This window comes from Drosophila innubila (genome assembly GCF_004354385.1).
Source record: "Drosophila innubila isolate TH190305 chromosome 3R unlocalized genomic scaffold, UK_Dinn_1.0 2_E_3R, whole genome shotgun sequence".
NCBI classification, from domain to species: Eukaryota; Metazoa; Arthropoda; class Insecta; order Diptera; family Drosophilidae; genus Drosophila; species Drosophila innubila.
This window is the reverse complement of record NW_022995380.1, coordinates 30402941-30420260: the sequence shown is the minus strand read 5'-3', so window position 1 is coordinate 30420260 and position 17320 is coordinate 30402941.

The following is a 17320-nucleotide window of genomic DNA, read 5'->3' as shown; positions in this document are numbered from 1 at the left end:
GTCAATTCACAGTTCATTTAATAATATTATAAATATAGAGATAAATATCTTAACTTTTGTGTAAGATCTATATAAAATCAAAAAATAAAAATTAACAAATAAACTCCATTATAAAATGGATTTTTTCATGTGCTATTTTGTAAAATCAAAAAGTCTAAAAACCAGCAATAAAAATAATTCCTTGACCATTTTCTATACAAATTAAGTGATAAGAAAAAGAAAATATTATTTATATTTATTTATCTTCAAAATTGAATAAAAGTTTCATATTTTTCACAACAACAATTTTTTAAAAATTAACTACATAAAGTAAGATATATATAAAAATATTCTTTCCTTAGTTAGTTTATTTCAATGATATAGTAATAGCTGAAAAAAATGTTAGAAAATATATGATTAATAATGATATTTTCATATTCTCGCAATAAGCAATACAATTTAATTTTTTTTGTAGCTTTTACATGTTGATGGCAGCTTTTGTTGTTGTTCCCCTTGTTGTTGTTGTTGGTTGTGACTTTGAGCGAAAATTGCATTTTGTGTAGCATACTTTTTTGCGCCTCAATTGTATGGGACATAATAACAGACTGCGCACTCGCACTTGCAATTAAGAGCACTTTTGCACTCCCTTTTCAACTAGCAACACACAGAAACAAACTAACACACACCCACACACACAGCCACACAGCCACACACACACACTGCATGCAACAGTTTGTTGCACCGCGGCACAAAAAATAGAAATGACAATGTCGCTAATGTTTTAAAAGTGATGTCAAAATTCAATGATTAAATGACATGATTACAATTTGTAGCAACTTCAATTCGATGTTGTTTATTTGGCGATGAGTCGAGCTAAATAAATCAGTGAATAAAAAGTATATGCTCTCTTACAGTTCGCTAGAATTCTGGTTTTGTTTTAATTGCAAAATAAAAGAATCAAAATTGAATATAACTAAAATACATCGGAAAAATTTCAAATATAACATTTTTATGGGACAAATTTTTTTTAGCTATAAATCGACAATTTTATGTTTACATAACAGTTTTTAGAAGACAACTTGATACTAGATGTTTAGTTGGAAATTTCATCTCTAGTTTTTAAGTGAATTGCAAGTCGATCGATTTTCAGCTCAAATTTAAGCCTGCTCAAAAGAACTCACTTAACTTGGCCTTTCACACAGACACAGACATAAAAGAGAATGTCAATCATACACACAAATACACAGGCACTCTTGTGTGTGTGTGTTTGTGTGTGTGTGTGTGCATCTCATTATCGGCTTTCACAATTATGCTGAGCTGTTCGTTGAGGCTCGGAGAAAACCACTCGGTGCTGTTCTATTGAAGGTGGTGCATGAGGTGGTTGACACAGCAACAACAACAACAACAACAGCCATAACAAAAGCTCGTCATATCTCGTTTAATCCCAGCAATGCTTAATTAGCCAACCTGCTCTTAGTTTAAGTCTGCTTAGATTCAACTTGAGATTAAAACAAAATTCTCTTTGCTGTTCAATTATGCAACAGCTTTTGATTTAAATACATGTATTCAAGTAATTAATATTTTTCAAACTATTCATTTATTATATTTTTTTTCTATAGAGCCATAATCATCTTTATTTATCATCATTTATTTTTGCCAAATTAAGATGTGAATTTTTTATTTATGATACCAAGTCATTTACTTAACTAACCTTATACATATAAAGTATATATATCTATATAATTATAGTTAGGGAAGTGGGATTTCCTGTGTATTCGCCAATCGATCAAGTGAGTGTATTAAGAATTTATGATTAAAACGCAATGAATTCCAGAGCAGCACCACAACAATAACAGCTACATAGAATGTTAAAGGCACTAAGGAGAGTAGTCGACTAGCAAATACCCTATACGAAAAAATAAAATGAAATGATAAGCTTATATTTTATACAAATTTTTTTTATATAAGCAATCAAAAGCGAAGTCAATATTTTGAAATAATTTAATATAAAGATATTAAAAACTTTTGTCTTATATTTATTTATTGAATATAAATTATATCCTTCGGTTTTAAGCATTAAAATTAAAGTTATTTTTTGTAAATTGATTTGAACGAAATAAAAAACATTAACAACATTAACATTACAAAGTTATTTAATGAAATATGTAAAAATGAATTAATAAATATCGATTTAAATCAAGAAAGAAATTAAAAATTTCGAAAACTAAATGAAAGATTCGAGAAATATTTTAAGATATATAAATAATTTTTGAAAACATTTAAAATATAAAATTAAAATATTAACTAACATTATTCAGATGCACATAAAACTATAATTTTCCGCAATATCTTAGCTACAATTTTAAGACACATACATTCACATGTCACATACACACACACACAAGTTGGGCATACCCTTTGCTACAGCCAGTACTACAGGGTAAAAGGAGCACAACATTATTAAGCAGCCAGCTCGCTCGTCTTTTCAATTATGCATGTGAAAATTCATGGGCATTGCGTGTTGCTGACCTTCACCCCCGAAATTGACCCCGTCTCCTAACCTGCTAACCTTGACTTCAGACCGTGGTCCTGACACTGCCCACACTTCCTCCTTCCCCTATGTAGTCATTTAAACCATTATTGTGGTAAATTTTGGTATCAGCACAGGCGATAATTGCCTTTAATGACAGCATAGATAACGATGACAACTATTCGAGCGATAAATGCCACAGAATGTGGCACATGGAATGATGCATGGACATTGATTAATCTACGCTGTGAATCTTGGCGACATGTTCAAGCTGCCCCAAATCAGTTAATGCATTTAAACTGTCTACGAGTGAGCATTTAGGCCATGTTTGTGATCCCAATAAAACGAGAGAAATGAGGACAAAAGTACACAGAGAAAAAAGCAATCTTAATAAAATTAGTAAATGTCGTTTTTAATTAAATAAAACAAATTTAAATTAAGAATTTCAAATATTTGTATAACAGTCAAATATAAATTTAAATTATAAATACAATTCAATGAATAATACTTTGAATTTATAAAAAAAAATATATAAAATGAATAGAAATATTAAAATAGCAAAAAATTATAAACTGAAAACTAACTATTTATTTTTATTTTGAAAAAAATTTAGTCCAGAAGTAAATTTGGAAAGATAAATTAAGTATAGTTAAAACTTGTTATTGCTTAACGAACAAAATCATGTAAGAATTCTTAATTAAATGTAAATATTTTTTGACTTCAAAAAAACTATAATAATCTCTGATTTTATGTTAAACAAAAAAATCTTAAATTTAAGAATATTAAATTATATATGAAAATTGTTTGACTTAAATATTTTCAACATATATGTAAATGAATTAAAAAAATCTTTGAATTTACGTTGAATAAAAAAAAAAATTGTGGAAGACATATTAAATTTGAGTACTATTTAATTAACTTAAGAATAATTTTAAATTTGTATGATTAATAACAAACTAAAGCTGACCTTTTTTAATTAAGTATGCAAGTTTTTAGCTATAAAATATTTTAATGTACTATACATTTAATTTTAGTAAGTTAATTTTAATACGAATTATGGAATTTCAAAAATTAAAAGAAATATATTGACTAGCATTTTTTTCAGTGTAGAGAAAAACCTTTTGCGGACACATTTAATTTTACGAGTATTATCAAATTCTTTATTGCTTTTGCCGTTATTGTTGTGGATTATTATTATTGCATATGTTTGTTGTGTGTTATGACATGTGTTACCAACTCATCCTTCCCCCTTTTTCCCTTTTTTTGCCCGCCCTCGACAAGTGTAAAGAGGAGATAACATAATAACAATGCGGCCATAAAAAGGTTTCCTTGCTTCGAGCCAGAAATTTATTGTCAATGGACCTGGCTCTGACATTTAACCAGGATTCTTTGGGGGCGTTCACATGACCGACGGCGCTCCCCAACAATAACCACAGCAACAACAACAACAGCAACAACAACAACAGCAACAAAAACAACAACAAGAATTTCAATCATATCTTTGGCTCTAATGAAGCTGCCATTTGGCCAAAAGCGCTGCAATATTTGTGGAAGAGACTCAAGGGAGATTCACAAGAATTTACTCAATTCAATTGCTATAGCATTAGCTCAGCAGATCCGTCTAAGAGATACCCTGTGATCATTTAATTTCAAAGTGATGAGCAATTTTCATTTTTATTTTATTATTTCTATTTGGTAGAAATATTACTATATATAAGAGATTCACTTTTGGCACTTTCTTTAGCTCAATTAAGAGATACCCTATAATAAGAAAAGGGTATTCTGAAGTCTCATATCAAAATAATGAACATTTTTCTTTCATATATTACTTACTTTTAGTAAAAAATTAAAATATAATAATAAAATTCTAAAATAAAAGCAAAGTTAATTTAAATTTTCTTTCTTTGGCATTAAAAGATACCCTATAATCAAAATAGTTATTTCTATATTTCATTTAAAAATAATAAGCAAAGAACATTGCTTTATTTTATATTTTGATAATTATTAATAATCTTATAATATATGATACAAATGTAATAACTATTGTAGTCTTTGACTTAAATAAATATGCAGCTAAGCCAAACAATTAAACAGTAAAACAAATTGTAAAATACAAATATTTGGCCAAAAGCAGAGAACTCTGCATATTATCAAATTAATACTGTTGATGCTTTTAATAATTAATTACTACATTACTCTGATGCTTACATGTGTTGTGGCAACATAATTAAAAGACTTTCATTCATTTTTAATGCAATTTAAATCCTTTTATGCAATTGGCAATTGTAAACAAGTTAAAAAGCATTTCAGAAATTGTTAGAGTGTAATGAAATGTTTGAAAAAGCCAAATTTAAACTACGAGCGAGCATCAGAGATAGTTTTGCCCAAATTGCTTTTGACTAAAGTTCAAACTGCCAAACTAGAGTTTGTTTAGGGTGGGAAATGTGTTTTTTAATTGAGTTGCTAGATACTACAGCCAAAGAAAAAAATTCATGCATGGAATTTTAATGAATATGAAATGCATTAAATATTAAAATTGTTATATTTGTTAAATATTAAATAATTGAAAAATATATCTTTATTTAATTCGCAAGAAATTGAATAAATTGCATTAAAATTAAATATGAAAAATTTTATTTTGTAGTATTGAATTGAATTCAACTCAAAATCAAAAATGTTCTAATAATATATATAAATATTCGTCGAATATATTAAAGTCAAATATGTTTCAAATTTCATTTAGAAATGTCAAATGATTCTTATTTTTATGCAATGATGGAAAGAAATGAAGTTAATAATTAAAAAATTAAGATATTCTTTATAGAATTTTTATCATTTTGTACTTACTATTTAATCTTAAACGATTTTGAATTAAGTCATAAAATTAAAAATTCAAATATTATACATATATTAAAAATAAAATATTTAAATATGCCATATTTAATGACAATATTTATATTTAATATGTATTGTATTTAAATTTACTGCATTAATATAAAATTTATAGTTAAAGAATAGACTTTTAAGATTGAATAATCAGAGGACGAAAAGAAAAATGCAAATTTCAAATTATTTTTCTTTGAGGGCATGCTGAATTTAGTTTCTGTTGTTGCAACTTGCAACACACACACACACCCAGTTTTTAGCTAATGTAAATACAAGAGCTCTGGCACAAATCCTGCTGCAAAATGCAAAATTGCAATAATGCAAAAGTGAAATGTTAAACTGGCTTTTGTTGAACTTTAATTGGAATTCATGAGGCACGAGGCCTTGCCACTTTGTGGCAGCATCATGGCAACTGGCAATCAACTTGGCTAACTACCTCGGGCCCTTGGCTAATGTTTTAATGAGATAACATGTATATGGCCAACTGGATAACCTTCGTGTTCGCTGAGCAACTGATTAATGCAGTGCAATTAGCTTAGCTCCAGCTCATTTAACACTTGAAACCAATTATACAATCTGTCCCGAATTTTCTCATTTTTAACGGCTTCACTTTTTAATCATATTAATTTCATTCTCTTTTCCTTCTCAATGTTAAACAATTTCCATTCATTTTGCATTTTCTGCAATTATTTACAGTGATTATTTTCCCTTTTTTTTCCGATTGATTTTAGTATTATTATTGAAGCTGAAAAATGTGCTACAGTTTTACGTATAACGGGATTTAAATTACTACGCTTTGAGAATACCCTTTATATAATGTTCAACAAATTCTTTTAGCAATTTCTGCTTTTTTTTGCAGTGATTATTTTAATGTTTTTGAAATAGCAAATGTTATACGATGTTATACGATATATATATTTATTTTCAATAAAATTCAAACAATTTTGTCAACTAATTTGGATTTTCTGCATATATTTACAGTGATTATTTTTAGTTTTCTTACAGTTGTTGAAACTAATTATTTATCCTAAAAAGTATGCCAACGTCTTGTGTGAAATGAAAATTGCTTTAAATATGTATCCAAGCCAAAACTTTGATCTTACTTCAACCAACAATTTAAAAAATTAAAAATGAGTTTTCCAGAAAAATTATCCGGTCATAATAACTCATAAATATATTATTAAAACAAAACATATTTATTTATACAACAGTTTTGGCTAAAGTTTTATTGTAAACGAAATGTATGGCATGTTTAGTTTTTAACAACTATGTATATTGAGAGAAAATAGAATGCACAACCTGACAGATACCCTGCATTTATAGTGCCTATATGCAGTCATGAAATTGTAACCAAATTGTATAACGTTGTATTAAATCAATCGTATTTAAATTTACATATTTAACATTAACGTCATCATTAGTTTATCGGGAATATATATTAACTATACTGGATATGTATATTTTACATATACCCGCTTCACATACTTTCCATCTACAGGGTATGAAAAGTATCCAACAAAATTATACAACTTTTAATTAGTCTGCTACATAAAAAAAAAACAAATTACAGGCAATCCAGTGTAGTTGTGTTTGTGTGTGTGTGCGTGTTTGTATGTGTGTGTATGTGTGCGAGAGAATAAATGTTCATCACATCAAGCAATGAATGTTTTTTTTTTTACAGTCACGTCACAAATATTTTATGTTTTCTCACCAACAATACGATTTCATTTTCTTTCCATGAATTGCTGACACTTCCGCTTTTTATCCGCCAGAATTGGCTATTTAATTAGCGGGAGAAATTAGAAAATAGTGGAATTAGTCTTGATATTTAGTAAACTGATAAAATGGCACATCGAAATGGCACAAGAGTAATTTAAATAATTTTTAAAATGTATATCTCCAAAAAAAGTTTAAAATTGCAACTTATTCAATTTTCAGTGATCAAAAAATAATAACAACAAATTTAAAAAGTATTTAAATTTTATACAAATAAGGAAAATGTTCATAGTGGAATCTGTTCAAGAGATTTCGACTATATTTAATTAGAGTTACGGAGATCACTTTCATATTTGCTTCAAATGGAAACAGATAAAGACTCTATTTAATTATATTTTGTTAAAAGAGAATTAAACTTCATACTAAAACTCACTTTAAATGTGACAGAAAAATTTGTTTGTAATATTTTGACATATTTAATTAAGTTTTTTATTTTGACAACACTCTTTACTTTTATATTATCAATGCGATTTTAGCTTTACAATTTTGTCACACATCAAATGCATCAGGAAAACGCGTGCCTTTTATTCTGACAGCACTTTTCAATTTCAATTTATTTGTATGCCTAAAATTCAATTGAAACCGATTCTGTGTTCAGTTTTGTGAGAATTTAAGTTGATTTCCATAGAGCTGATTGTTTGCTTTCTTTATTGGAAAAAGTCTACGGAAACGCGGATTGAATGGAAGCAAACAAAGTGCAACTGTTTTGGATGTGGACGTGGCATAACGCCAACATTACTCGATTCCCTCCCATTCCCTGCCCTCCCGGAAAAGTATCTCCCCCTTTCCGCTTTTCCACCACAGAAAAAACTTTGTCTGGCAATTTAAAAACAACATGAAACCTAATTGAGTTTTTCCTCTGCGGTGGGTTTTTTATTTTCCACTTGCATACCCTGTAAGCATTGCAAATAGGTAAAAGGCTTTTATAAATTTCTGCAAAATTTCATATATTACTTTATTTTTTTATAAAATAGTAAATTTAATCTGATTCCGGCAAGTTGATTTATTTTCTCAATTTTATATTCATTTATTTATGATTTCTGTTATCTGGGAACTGAGTATAGGGTGTCTCAAGTCTGTCGTCTTCTTACATAATTTTTCCATTTGTCAGTTATGTTTGTTGTCTGTTTCGTGTTGCTCTCCTTTGCGGCAGCCATTTTGTTTTGCGCTCAGCAGCATGCAACACTTTTTCGCAACATTAAACAATATTGGCAATTAATAAAAATGATCGACTTGCAAATACCCCTGACATTTAATCTATTTCTGAGCTACCTACTTTTATTATGCATATTTCTGTAAGTTACTTTTGACTGGAATATTAAAAGGTTTAGAGGCTGAAATACTGGAGTAGAAGAATTCTCGCGGAATAAATTCCGAAAGAGTGAGCGGGAGGGAGACAGAGAGTGAGGGAGAGTGAGGTTAGATAGGAACAGACTGTAAACTGCTTACAATTAAAACAAAATAATTGAAGCTTAAAATCCAGCTGTCTCAACTTATGTGCTCAGGAAAGAAAAACACCCAAAAATGTTAAATACAATTAGATTTGTATCTTACGTTTTCATATTCGGCCATTTTTTTAGGTCACTTTCCAAGAAAGTGAAAGCTCACATGCAGCTTAAGCTTAAGTTTAAGCCAAAGTCTGCGGGCGACAAAAAAAAGAAGAAGCAAAAAACAAAAGAAACAACGACAACGACCTAAATCAGCTCAACACGCTAAAAAAAAAAAATTACATAAAGGTCTACAGTTCTAATACTCTAGTTTAAATAGAAGTGACTCTACAACTTTCTATAAATTTATTCGTCAGAGTGTAGGGTATTTCGCCTGTTCTTGAAGTAGTATCAGAGTTAGTTAATATTAAGGTAAGTTTCCCAAATCCCTAAAAAAAATTTCGAAAAATCCTTTTGTAAAAGTCTGAACAAAATGTTGATTTTGCTGAAATATCAGCAACTTATGTTCGCACTTAGTAAACTCTGCTTTTAAAAACTATTTAAATTGTCAACCAAAATTTGTCATAACATTTTACTTTACATAAATTTATTTAAAATAAATTTTATCAGCAGTGTCCTTAAACTTCTAGAGATTTTAGGAGAATTGTTCTTGTAAAACAGTCCCAAAAATCAGCCATTAATTTATTTAAAATTTCAATAAAATTTTTAATTATTGTTCTATTTTATGCATTAAGTAAATTCCTCTCAACAAATTTTAATTAGATGTGTAGCACAAATTACAAAATATGTTGAGGACAAATACTTTTAAAAAAACTAAAAAAAATCAGATTAGATTTTTAGTACTTAACTCCAGAGTCATCATTTTATTTTAACAAATTTCCAAAAGTTTATTAATCATTTGGATGGTTCATAAAATAAATACAATAAATTTATAAAATCATATAAGTGATATAAAATAAGAGGCATAGTTGAAGTATCCTTAGAGAGGGTATAAAAGGCGTCTAAACCATTTTCCATTTCCCATTTCCCAGACGTTGGCGGCCACTTGGACTGGCTAAGATGCTGCCGCTTTAAGGCCTTTTGTTGACACAGTCACACATATACACACACACACACACATACACACACGGATATAGAGATGCTTAGACTCGGTCAGAGAGGAACAGAGATAGAATGAGAGTGAAAAAGTTCGGAAGAGTATCCAACCACATTGGATTATTGGGTTTTTGGTGCGCATAAGGCAAACAGTTTTGACTTTACTGAATTTAAATCAGGCTTGAGATTGAAGTGAGGGAGAAAGCATTTCTTTTGAGGCCTTCTTTGATTGTCCGTCATTTTGCTTTTGTTTGCCCATTCTCTTCCGTGTGGCATTATTAACAAAGCAAACAAAGAAATTTGTGTAAACAATGCACAAAAGTATGCTACAATAAAATAATAAAAAAAGATAACCTACAACACTCGTAAGAAAAATAAAAATATATAGAAAAGAAAATAAAAGAAACTCATGACACCTGAGCATAACAACATTTATTAAGCAAATAAAGCTTAGAGCAGCTTCACAAAAATATTAGCATAAGCACAGAAGACAGGAGATTGAAGAGAGGAAAGAGGTGCACAAATTCGTCTGAAGTACTCTTATTATTATGGAATAAGGCCTAGCATCAGTGTTGCCAGTTTAGCTATTTTATTTAGCGCCTGATTAAAGCTAGAAATTTGGCTATTGAAAAATATTAGCTTACTACTTTTTCTGAATGACAAATAACATCAATACACTGGGAAACCCCTACATATATTTTTTTTTATATATTTTGTTAATTTTTAGCTATTTTTAGCCAATGTTTTTGATAAAATTAGCTATATTAGCACTTGAAATTCTGACAGCACTGCCTAGCATCTACATGGCATCCTCATATGTTCCACATTAAATGCTCGCACTTGTAATCCAATCCAACAAAATGCCTTAAAATATGTAGGCAATCAATTTGCGTTTAAGTTCACCGCCTAATCATAGTCATTATAATAATGATAATCATAATCATAATAAAGCATAGACAGTCAACTTTGGCTAATTGACGCTCATTCATAACACACGGATTTTCAAATAAATTCTCTCTTTGTCTTTTACCTTCTTTCCTTTTGCCGGCTGCTCTCTTAAAACCAAAAAGAGAGAACGAGAGCGTGAGCATGAGAGAGTTTGCTTGCACAGTCTGGCAACGCCGTCGGCTGTAATAATAAACAGTCGACTGTCGTTGTCAACAACAGTTGTTAGTTGAGTTTTGGCACTGCCAGCTAACGGTTGTTTCAAAGCATGCACTGCAAACAAATTCCTCGCACAACAAAATCTACCTTAACCGTAATATTAACAACAATAGTGCACGTCTGTGTGTGTGTGTGTGAGAGTCCTTATTTGTGTTTGTGTGCTTATCTTAACAATCGCGTGACTTTTGCCGGCTGAGCCGTTATATTTATGGAATAGTTGTAACGGTACCTTCAGATCTCTTACCATAACATACAATAACAACAACGACAAAAATACATATGTATGAGTGTTGTAACATGCATACACATACACATATAAAAACATGCACAGTGTATCAAGTGCCATTTAAATATGTTAGTTTAACTGTGCAATTTGTCTACACTGTAAATCTGACCGGAAGAATTTTGAGCGACAGCAATCGATAAATTCCTGAGGCAAGTTTAAACCACAGTCCTCCATTCTTCCTCTTCTTCACAACCCCCGTCAAGATGAAACATTTACTCAGCTCCATATCAATACAACATTTCAGCAGTCAAAAATATACACACAGATTAATTTGACATTGAGAAAAATATTAATATTTATTTTTGTATTTTAAAAAATAGTCAAAGGCAATATATCTCATTATTTATTTTTTTAAATTTTGAAATATACAACAAAGGCAGTATATCTCATTATTTATTTTTTAAAATTTTGAAATATACAACAAAATTTTCGACAAAATCCAAAATGTACACAATTTCTGTAGCCAAAAAATTATATATGTATATATTTAATAGATTTTTATTTTACTTCTTATTGTATTATTCTTGTTTATTCATCTTATAAATAGTTAAAAAATTGATTAATATTTATTTAATTCAATTATTTTTAAAAATAAAAAAACACTTTTTGACCAACTGTAAGAATTTGTAAATTTGTCTTTGTCAAAACTATTGCTAGACATACTGTACTTGCCAAGTGCGATGCTGACTTAAGCAAATTTTTGCGTGATTTCATGCTAATAATAATACTTATACACACACACACACACACATACAATAAATATCCATATAAATGTGTGTGCGTGTGTGACTTACTTTTGATACCGCACAACAATGTCAACGAACCTGCTTCGGTTATTTTTTTTTTTGGGAGCTCCATTTGTGGGGTGTCAGTGTCCGGGGGGGTGGTTCTCGCTTCCCTCTTTGTCCTGAGGGTTGATTTTTTTTTATTTTTTTGAATCCTTGAAGCTTTCACTGTTGACATGTGTCCAAATTGAACATCTTCATCCATTGTTGCTAGTACTGCAGAATGCTCTCAAGGAGCGAACCAATGATTCATCTAAATATGCTAAATTTCCATCTGCATGGAATCAGAAGATAAATAGTTTTACGAGTATCATTGTTAGTTTAACAAGTCATTCCATAAATTTACAAGACTTTATTAATCCTCAGTTTTTATAAAGAAGCTGATGTCAGCATAAATTCTCATTGTTAGAAGTAACTGAAAGATAAAATAAGAAAACTTTATAAGTAAGTAAAGTTGCCGGATCCAATGTCTGCGTAACTTCTAACTGCCATAACTTTATTAAAACTGAACCGATTTTCAAACGGAATGTCATTTTGATCATGGTTTGGTCTCTAAATTCATTCTGCATTCAAACTTGATGTATTTCGTAAAAAAAATTGTTGCCCTCTAAATCTCGATTTTAATGCTAAGGGTCCCCCCTTTGGATTTTCGAAAATTCAAAATTTTAAATCTCAAGTTTTCACTTTTAATCAACTCCTTATATCGTAATTAGCATAAAACAACACTTTAAAGTTGATTCTGAGACCTTTCATTTTTCTGTAAAAAATCATGTCAAATCTGACAAAAATTTTGACTTGTAAATTTGCTTGATTCAAAGTCTGACTAACTTCAAACTTTCATAACTTTATCAAAACTGAACTGATTTTCAAACGGAATGTCATTTTGATCATTGTTTGGTCTTATTATTCATTCTGTATTCAATTTCTATTAAATTTGTTAAAAAAATTTTTTACCTTAAAATCTAGCTATTCATTTTGGATTTAAACCTCAAAACTTAATCAATTTTTAATCGACTTTTCCATCAATTTTTAAAATCAATCAATTTTTAAAATTGAATTGTTGTACTGGTATTGTAGTGTGTTGACGTTTAATTGCATATAATCTTTGTAGTTAAATATCAATCAGACCTTTGGGGCTTTATTTATAAAAGCAATTTATTGAATTGAAAAATTTAATTTGCATATACATAATTTTAAAATATATTCGTTATTTATAATGATTAGCAATAAATTATGCAGAAAAAAAACCACATAAATGCTGTATGAATATTTAATATAAGCTACAAATAAAAAAAAAACACTAGAATTGATTTTTATTCAGTTTTAATGAGGCTACAATGGCACTTTTCATAGTCATGTGGCATTTTGAAGTTTTCTTATATTTTACTTGTCGAGTGCATCAGGAAAAGCGATGATAATAAGCCAGAAAAAGATGGTATTTATTCGGTATTTGAGACTGAGCGATAAACGAAAAGTGTCATAAAACGTCGCCCGTTTACGAGCGGATTATGGAGTTGTCTCCAGTGCCATCAAAGATGGCATTTAATGTGTTGTAAAGTGCGCGAATATTCAGGCTTGTGAATGCGTAACGGAGGTCAGTGAGTACATCAATGAGTTATGAATAAGTAATGGTATTACTCTTGATGGCAGATATATTATCATACTCTCTATAACTCTCTTTATTTCTTTCCCGCATTGTTATCGATATTTATTATCTACTATCAGTTTTAATTTATTATCTAGAAAAACGAATGCAGTTTATATTGTGAGCATATGTTAGTAAATTAACTGAAATTTTTGTAACTTTATGAGTAAATAACATAAAATATGACGGTTTAAATAAAAATATTTGCTAAAAAACATAAATAAAATGAAATGATTTGTAAGTTTTTATGCAGTTTATCTCTGCTAAAAGGTTTTTTACTTTAAGGCGGCGTTTCTCTAAGCACTTTGCTTTAGTTTTGACAAATTGGCCAGTTTTAAAATTGATTCTAAGAGAATTTTCTTCAAAACATTACACACAATTTCTTTTTTGCTCTCGCATCAGAAAAGTTTCTGCTCATTATAAAAATAAGAAATACTCAAAGATGTATTCAGTAATTTTTTTTTGAAAGTTCTTCACTTTCTTAAGTATTGAAATACATATTTTTGAAATTTAAACACTTGTATATTTGATACTAAATCGATTTCTACAAGCATCTCTAACAAGCACGCATTTGTTGTCGAATCAAAAAACTTTCTGCTCATTAAAAAAATAAGAAATACTTAAAGATGTATACAGTAATTTTATATTTTCACGATTTTGTAGTCGAGTCCAAAAACTTTTTGCTCATTATGAGAATAAGAAATACTTACCTCCTTCTTTTGGCGCATAAATCAATCCCAATGCGGTTACAACGTGCTCAAATGATGAATGCATTCAATATAGTTTGAGTTGAGTTGAGTTGAGTTGAGTTGTTTGTTCGTTAGGGTCTCCCAATGGAGATGTCTGACTGTCGAAACCGTTGGGTTATATGCAAATTTTCACTGCTGATTTGCTGCTTTTTGCACCCTTGTAACTCTCCCTCCCATGACTCCCCTACCTATGTAACAAAGGGTTCGAGCACGGTTCGTTGGCTCCAAGTTAAACTGGCAGCTGCTCCGACGCCAACAGGCGTTTAATTAGTTTTTCCGGCGGAGAGCAACAGATTTTTGTAAATAAAAAAAAAATAGAAATGAAAATAAAAATATAAATAAGTATAAAAGAGAGAGTGAGCAATACAAACCGCCATTAATTAAGGCGCGCTTTTAATTTGCACAACTGAAATGAATGATAAAGAGGAAAGAATCAACAAATAAAACGAAAGCTGAAAGATAGAGATAGAGAAAGAGATAAGAGATATGTTTATAAAGAGATGGCGAGAGAATTGTGTCGTTCATTTTGATTGATGTGTTGTTATTTGTTTAGGGAAACGGCAGCTAAATGTCAGAGTCCTTTTTGTTATACTTAATCTTTGATTAATGAAGCCTTGCATATTGATATCGGTCGATTTGTTTAATACAAACTTAGACTTAGACTTGGAAAATTAATCTATATTAAAAAAAAAAAAAGCAAAAATCATCAAATTTATGTTATATTGAAATTTTTCGTAATTATTTCTGAATCTTATTCAGAACCTTAACTTTTTGCATTTGATATAAATCAATCAAAATTAAAAAATCAAATATTCCTACATTTAGGAATTGTCCTAGTGTTAAAAAAAACCTTTCTAAATCTTAAAAAATAGCTACTTTGGCGCCTTTAATTTAAGTGAGAAAATTGTCCTTTTAAGTGTGATTTTGGGCTAGGATTTTTCTCTTAAAATTAAGTTCTGCCTGATGATATTAAAACTAAATTATTATTATAAGTGAGTTCCGAAAACATGTGGACAATTCCAACACCAATTGTAAAGACTGTAAATTAAAGAGAAAATTATTTATAGAACTTAAAAACGTTGACCTATTTTGTCATCTTCCAAAAACCAGGAAAATGTGAATTATGTAAAATCAATAAGAAAGCAAATTTTGTGTTGAAGATGAGCGACGGCTGTCCATTGATTTTTGGCAGGCACTGTAGCGTGAGGTAAAATAAATTGTGTGTATCTTTAGCTTAAAGCGGAAATCGCTCGTTATTTCACTTTAATCCGACAAGTCAAAGTCCTAGGCATGACAGGGAAAGTGGAAATTCCACACAAGAAATGCCTTTGGATTTGAGCGAGAAGCAGGAAAATGAAATGTGTGTAAATGACTAAAAGGGAAATGCTAAACGAGCAGCTAAAAGCACAAGCAGAAGGTGCAAAGTGTGGAAGGAGAATGTCGGAAATTCCATTCACTTTGCTTTTGTAGTTCAACTTGATGCGTGTTGCGAAAAATAAAAAACAAAAGTTGGGATGATCAAGTATTAACTTTCAAGTCTTTAGCTGTAAAATTGTTTGTTTTATAGAAATAGAAAAAATAGAAATTTAGTTCATAATAAATATATTAAATAATAAATAATAAAAAATCTGAAAAAAAAAATAATATTATATTTGTTTCACATCGGACTTGCATAAAATAGAAATAACTATATTTCCATTATCTTCTCTGATTATTAACCAACTTTTTTTTTTTTTAATCTCATAACAAATCTGAGTGAAAAACTTTGAAGTAATGTCAGCAAATTTGATTGCTCCAAGTCTTTTAGACTCTAAAATCTAGTTGTTCATATGGACAGAAATTTTCACAAACACATAAGCCTTTGTAACCTTTGGTTACTGGGCTGAAAAACAACGAAAACAGTTTTATGCTCCACTGAAAATGCATAAATTCGCTTTATGAGTCTTTTGGGGATTACTTAGAGTTCTTCACCTGCGTAGCACACAAATTTCGGGAAAAAAGGATTTGCATGTACTCCATGTACATACATAATTAAATAGATCCTTGCAAGATTTTTCAGCTTTTTCTGTTTATTTCTGCCCCTAATAATATTCTATTTATAGATGATGTGGAAAACATCACTTGAAATACTTTTGTTTGGCTGTTTAATTCAAAACAGCTTGTTACTTGTCACTTTATTATTAAATTGGCAACAGTGGTGGCAACAGTTACAGTGCTGGCCACAGTCGTTAGACCCACTTGACAGCAACTCACGTAACTCAATCAAATGCTGTAAAATTTAAATAATAGTCAGTGAGTTGAGCAGACAAGCAGGCAAATCAAATGGTAACAGTTACAACCACAGCAAATTTCCAGTTAACAGCCTCAAGGTGACACTTGGCCAAGACACAGCACAGACACAGTGGGCCTTTTCTGCAAGTTTTGCTCAATCCAAATTTTAATTTAGGATAAAATGTCAAAATATTTTTTCATTTATCGATGACTAAAACTTCTCTAGATTTTTTTGAGGCTCTAAAACTTCATTTTTTAATTAATAGCTTGCGGTACAAGTAGATCAAATGTAAAATATTTTCTAAGAATATAATAATTAAGTAAACACTATAAATAAAAACTATATAAAAAAAAATTATATTTAAAATTAATAATAATAACAATACAAAAAAATAATAATTAAATAAACTTTATTTATTTGGCGGCATAGATAAAAAAAAATACATCATATTAAAAAACTATTATAATAAAAAGCTATAATTTTGTTTCAAATACATTAAAAACATTAAAAATATATGTATAACAAAAATTTAATTTCCCTGGCACAAATATATTTTAAAATTAAATTAATTTTATTTAGTCCGATGATAAAAATAAAATTTATTTAAACAATATATTTGTTTTTTCATATTTTATATTTTATTAAATTTTATTAAAATAAAAAATATTTAAAAAAAACGTTAAAAGCAACTATAAAATTAAAATT